The sequence below is a fragment of the Rhinolophus ferrumequinum genome, chromosome 9 (genome assembly GCF_004115265.2).
Source record: "Rhinolophus ferrumequinum isolate MPI-CBG mRhiFer1 chromosome 9, mRhiFer1_v1.p, whole genome shotgun sequence".
In the NCBI taxonomy this organism is placed as follows: Eukaryota; Metazoa; Chordata; class Mammalia; order Chiroptera; family Rhinolophidae; genus Rhinolophus; species Rhinolophus ferrumequinum.
In genome coordinates, this window is record NC_046292.1 from 8,281,088 (window position 1) to 8,287,087 (window position 6,000).

The window sequence follows — 6,000 nt, forward strand, 5'->3', positions numbered from 1 at the left end:
GGCGGAAATTATTCTGCAGGAGCTGGAAGGAAGATTGGAAGGGCTGGGCTAGGTGGTGAGTGGGAAGTTGCAACAGTCTCAAGAGGGTTGGGGAACTGCAGGGGAATTGGGGCCCGAGGGGGGTTTCCTTTGAGTGTGAAGAGGAAGAGAGAGGGTGAACACTTAGGGAACTCCAAAGGTAAACCTTCCCCTACACATCTGGGAATGAAGAGCTCCATCTGGGGGTGGGGCAGAATATATGGCTACATTTATGGCCTACCATATGCCAGGCGCTGTAGACTCCCAAACTCTGATCCTTACAGCATCCCTGCAAAGCGGACTTATTTCTCCCCATTCTATAGATGAGGAGATGGAGGCAGGGATATGAAGTGATTTGTCCAAGGTCAAAGTCACATGCTGATAAACAGCCTGACCTAGGACTTAAACCCAAGTCTAAGTGGTGGCAAAATTGATTCTTGGTGCTTAAAATTCCACCATTTATTTCTTGGAGCTAAAGTTTCCTGGAATCCTCGTTTGGGCACATGGCTGGGGCAGGGTCTCAATGATCTGTGGGTGAAGGAGAGTTCTGCCTGGCACATAGTAGATGCTCAATAAGTATGTGTGGAGTCTGCAAGACAGACAGGACAGGCCTGGGGGGAAGGGAGGGGAGAGGAGGATCTGGTTCCCTGGGAGTGAGGTCCTGCAGAAGAACTTCAACTAGGAGATGAACTAGAGGTGGCCAAGTCACTGTCACCTACTCAAGGAGTCCCCGGGCTCCTTCGTCGGGGTCCCTCTGTCCCTCCTGCAAGTTCTGTGCCTCCCTGTTCCGAGCTCCTGCAGGGAGTGTGCTCTCACTGAGTCACTGCTGTCCAGCCCTGCCAGCTCTGGCCGGTAGAGATGCACTCATAAATATCCGAATGTGTGAAGATTGGGAAACTGTATGGGGAAAAATGACTTACTTTTTCCTCCTTTTGAATTGGGGAAGAGACAACCTACTATGGAAATGAGGTCAGTGACTTCAGCATTGCGTGCTCCTAACGGATGAGCGGGGGTTGGTTCCGTGTGCTGTATTTCCCAAAGGGTAGGCTGGGTGTCATGTCAGGGAAATAAGCCCAGAGCCACCCCACATCCAGCCTGGAAGGCAACTGCCCCTCCCCGCCCCCACCCAGGCCCTGTCAGTCCCTCCTCCCTCCCTGGCTGCTCCCACTCTGAGCCTTGAGTAGAAGCGTCACTAAGGAGAAAAAATGTGTGCTGATTCACGCTGCTGTAGGCCACCTGGGCTGGTGGCCGGGCGAAAACAGGGTGCATGGGGGTGCTGGCGTGCACGAGGGATGCCTGACTCCCGGACCTCATAGCTTCATCAGCCCCTCCCGCTCAGAGTACAGATGGGGAAACTGAGGCTTGGCGAGGAAAGAGTTGTGTCCGAGGTTACACAGGGAATCAGTGCCTGTCGGGACTAGAATCCAGGTTGCTGGTGCTTTAAAAATTTGAACAAAAACCAAAACCCTTATAAATAGAGAGTTAGCCATAATTTTAAAAAACACTGAAAAAAAAAAAAGCCAAGAAAAAATACAGAGAAAATAATAAAAATTATATATGATCTCATCATTCATTATAACCACTCACACATTTTGGTTTCTTTCCTGTCTTCTAAATAATACTTTAAATTATCTTCAGTGATTTATTAACAAAAGAAAACCTCCCCACTTTTGGTTATAATTATTACGGGTATTAGTTCACCCTCCTCATACTGTTAAAATCAGTTCCATCCTATAATTACGAATTGTTAGAAATCCATGACTTGGGCTATCAGCATGACCCTCACCTCCACGGAGCCTCCGAAGGGTAACTTCTAGAGGACTCCTGCTGTTAGTTCTTGTTTATTTTATTTTATTTTGTTTTATTTTATTTTGCGTACAAGACCTGCTCCTTCCCAACATCTGTGCTGTATAACGGTGTCACCTTGCCTACTTCCGATTTGCGATTCTGCACATTATTCCACAGAGTTGGGATCCCTGATCCAGACCATAAGATTTAAGGGTTCTTGGGATGTCCCCCAAGAGTGAGCCAACTTAGCAACCGGAAGCAGGCCTTCCCCAGTCCCTTCAGTTGAAGCAGCAACCCTTGGATCTGTTTCACAAACTGGGTTCCCCTCCTAATAGTTGTCATTATTGAATGCTTACCATCTGCCAGGTACTTTTCATGTATCATCACATTTACTCTTTTTTTGGTGTAAATTTTTTTTTTCCACATTTACTCTTTATAACAATGTTGGGAGGCAGCTATAGTTATTATTGCCATTCTACAGATAAAGAAACTGAGGCTCAGAGAGGTGTAGTTATTTGTCCAAAATGAGTGGTAGAGTTAGGATCCAAACTCAAACAATGTGAGAAAACGAAGTTATTTCTCTCTCCATCTAAGTAAGAGTCTATTGAAACAAAGAGTTTTTATTGCCGATAAAAATCTTTAAGAATCTTTGGTTTAGTTCCTTCTAGTGCTTTTTCTCCAATGCCAGACCTCTTGTAAAGAGGGCAGGAAACTCCTGTGGGCTGGGGAGATCCTGGAGGGCTTCAGGAAGGTGGGGTTAGAGCAAAGCCATTGAAGGATGGTCTAGCATCAGGAGCAGGAGGTGAGCTTGTTCATGCCCAAATTGCCTGGAGATCCAGGTGGGAGCCCTCTGAGGAGGTACTTTGCAGGAAGCCTTTGCAACGGGTGAGGTGAGGACAGGTTCAAGAAGGCTGTTTTCCCTAGGAAAGTCCGAAGAAGATGTGACAGGTATGGCCTTTGCCTCCTGGCTGGGCTTGTCTGAAGAGCTGGGGCCACTGACTCCGAGTCAGTATGGGCTACTGGCGTTGGGGTGAGATGGGCCCAGTAATTCCACCTCTCCCCGAGGGCTGGCCCTGGAGAAAGCCTTGTGTTCACAGCACGCGAAGAATCCCAAGTTCTCCATCTATGTAGTGGAACCTCTTTTTGATGAATGGTACAACTAAACGCATGAGGTCACTGCCTTGGGGTCTGGGAAATCCTTCATGAAACAGACTTTCTAGATTTTAATGAGATTTGCTGTGGAGAGATTTATTTTGTGTTATGTGTCCGCACTCTGCTGGACGAGCTGCTTAGAATCATCTGTAAAATAGGACTATAGGCCCTGCCATTTGACTCACCTGGAGTTATTGCAAATATCAAATGGGAGCCCAGATATAGAAGTGGTGAGTTAGGGAGGGGGGTTGACATCTTTCACCTCAGCCTCACCAAAATGCCCAGAATAAAATTCAAACTAGTAAAAGACTTAGAAGAAGCTCTGAACAAATGACGGGTATACCATGATGATTAATGCTGCAATAATGCCAGTTCTCTCCTGCCCCCCAATCACCTCTAAATTCAGTGCAATCTCAATTAAAACCACAGCTGGAATTTGAGGAACTTAACACATATATTCTAAAATGTGTAGGGGAGAATAAAGAACTGTATAGAATTAAGTCAATTTTGAAAAAGAAGGGAATCCCTTTATAAGGCACTAAACATTCTACAAAGCTCTACTAATAAAAACCACATGGGGGCGGCCGGATGGCTCAGTTGGTTAGAGCGCGAGCTCTGAACAACAAGGTTGCCGGTTCAATTCTCGCATGGGATGGTGGGCTGCGCCCCCTGCAACTAAGATTGAAAACGGGGACTGGACTTGGAGCTGAGCTGCGCCCTCCACAGCTAGATTGAAGGACATGACTTGGAGCTGATGGGCCCTGGAGAAACACACTGTTCCTCCCAAAACAAACAAACAAACAAACAAACAAACAAACAAACCCATATGGGACTAGTCTAGGAACAAGACCAATGGAACAGATGGAATAGATCGGATCAGTCAGCAACACACCCATGCAATTATAATTAATGAGGAAAGGATGGACTGTTTGGCCAATGGTGTGGGAAAGGGCTGGCCCACTCTGGAGAAAATGAAGTGTTTGGTTTTTTTGTCCTAGCTCTTCCACACCACACGTAATCTGGTTGTATTAAAGACCTAAATGTGAGATGTAAAATCATAAAGCTAATGAAAGAAAGTAAAGGAAAATATCTTTATACTCCACTGGTAGGGAAGGACCTTTTGACTAAGATTTAAATGGCAAAGAAATTGATGGGTTTGATTACATTAAGGTGTTTTGTTTTTTTCAACAAAGAACACCGTAAAGAAGGATACCAGACAGACGACATATCTAAAATGACGAGATATTAATATCTAGACTATACAAGGAATTATTGCAAAGCTACAAGAAAAAGACAGGAAATAATAGAAATACGGTCAAAGGATGTGAATAGCAGTTCACAGAAGGGGAAACCCAAATGACTAACCAGCATGAAGAGGTACGCAAACCTAAGAGTATTCGGAGAAATGAAATGAAATAACAGTGGATTCCACTTTACACCCATTAAACTGGCCCAATCAGAATGTCGGCTAATAGTGAGTTTGAGGAAGAGTGTGAAAAAAATGGGAACCTCCTGACTTTGCTGATGGGAGGAAGCGTGGCCGGTGTGGTCATCCCGGAGAAACTGCTGGCGGTATTAGTGAAATAGGTACACAAATACTCCAAGATCCAACGGTCCCATCCAGAGAAATTCAGACACCCACAGACACCACCACACGCGTTACATGGATTGAGCTCATGGTGGGAGAGCAACAGGAGCAGGGGTTGGGGAGAAAAGAAAGCATGGCAAGATCTGAGGAGTAAGGTTCACTGAATCTGCTGTAAGTGAGGTACAAACAGCTGAGAGCGAGAGAGAAATTATGCAAAACAGGTTCCATTCCCACCAGCTACCAAATTATTAAATATCCAGGAATTACTTACAAATAAGGGAATGGGTTGGAGGCGGGGCTAGTGGAGGGGAGTCCAGTTGCTGCCCAGACCAGAGTGGCCCAGTTCGTCATAGGGTGGAGAACTCAGAGGGGGCCCCAGGGAAGGCGGGGAAACTGAGGCCCAGGGTAAGGTGGGGAGAGCTGGGTGGAAGACAGCTACTGCTTGTCTTTGTGTCTTTAACTAGAAAGTGGGGACCAGCTGCTTCTTGGCTCCAGCAGGACCCAAAGGGGAGACTGTGAAATGGACTGTGAGGAGAGGTGTTTGGAGAGTGGAGTGGATGATGAATGGCAGCGGGGGAGGGGAAGGGGCGGGAGAATAAGGGTAGGGTGTGGCAGGGTTAGAGATTGGGGTTGGGAGTTCGAGGAGTGGGGCGCTCATCCTTCAGATGAGAGGAAAATGAGGCCTGACAATGAAGTTCGCAAACTTGTTTGCTGTTGCTAAACTTTTTTGATATCAGAGGGATTAGTCATTGTGAATTTGTACCAACCAAACAGTTAACCAAATTTACTAATTGGAAGTGCTGAAAAGGCTGCATGAAAAAATTAGACGACCTGAACTTTTCGCCAACAATTCATGGCTCTTGCATCACGACAATGCACCAGATCACACGGCACTGTCTTGAGGGAGTTTTTAGCCAGTCAACAAATAACTGTATTGGAACACCCTCCCTACTCACCTGATCTGGCCCCCCATGACTTCTTTCTTTACCCGAAGATAAAGGAAATATTGAAAGGAAGACATTTTGATGACATTCAGGACATCAAGGATAATGTGACAACAGCTCTGATGGCCATTCCAGAAAAAGAGTTCCAAAATGGCTTTGAAAGGTGGACTAGGCGCTGGTGTCAGTGCATAGCTTCCCAAGGGGAGTACTTTGAAGGTGACCTTAGTGATATTCAGCCATGAGGTATGTAGCACTTTTTCTAGGATGAGTTCGTGAATTGTCAGACTTCATTGTGGCAGGGCCATAGTGAGACTGAAGGAAGGAGGAGAATTGAAAGCACTTTGAAAATATAAAGGGCTATAAAAAGAAACCCACTGATGTGGGCACATGGGACTCTCACATGCAGCTGGTGGCAGTGGAAATGGGTACAGCCCCTTGGGAGAGGGATTTGGCAGGACCTAGTGAAATTGAAAATGTGCAAACCCCACCTCCTGGCAGTTGTACTCTCTA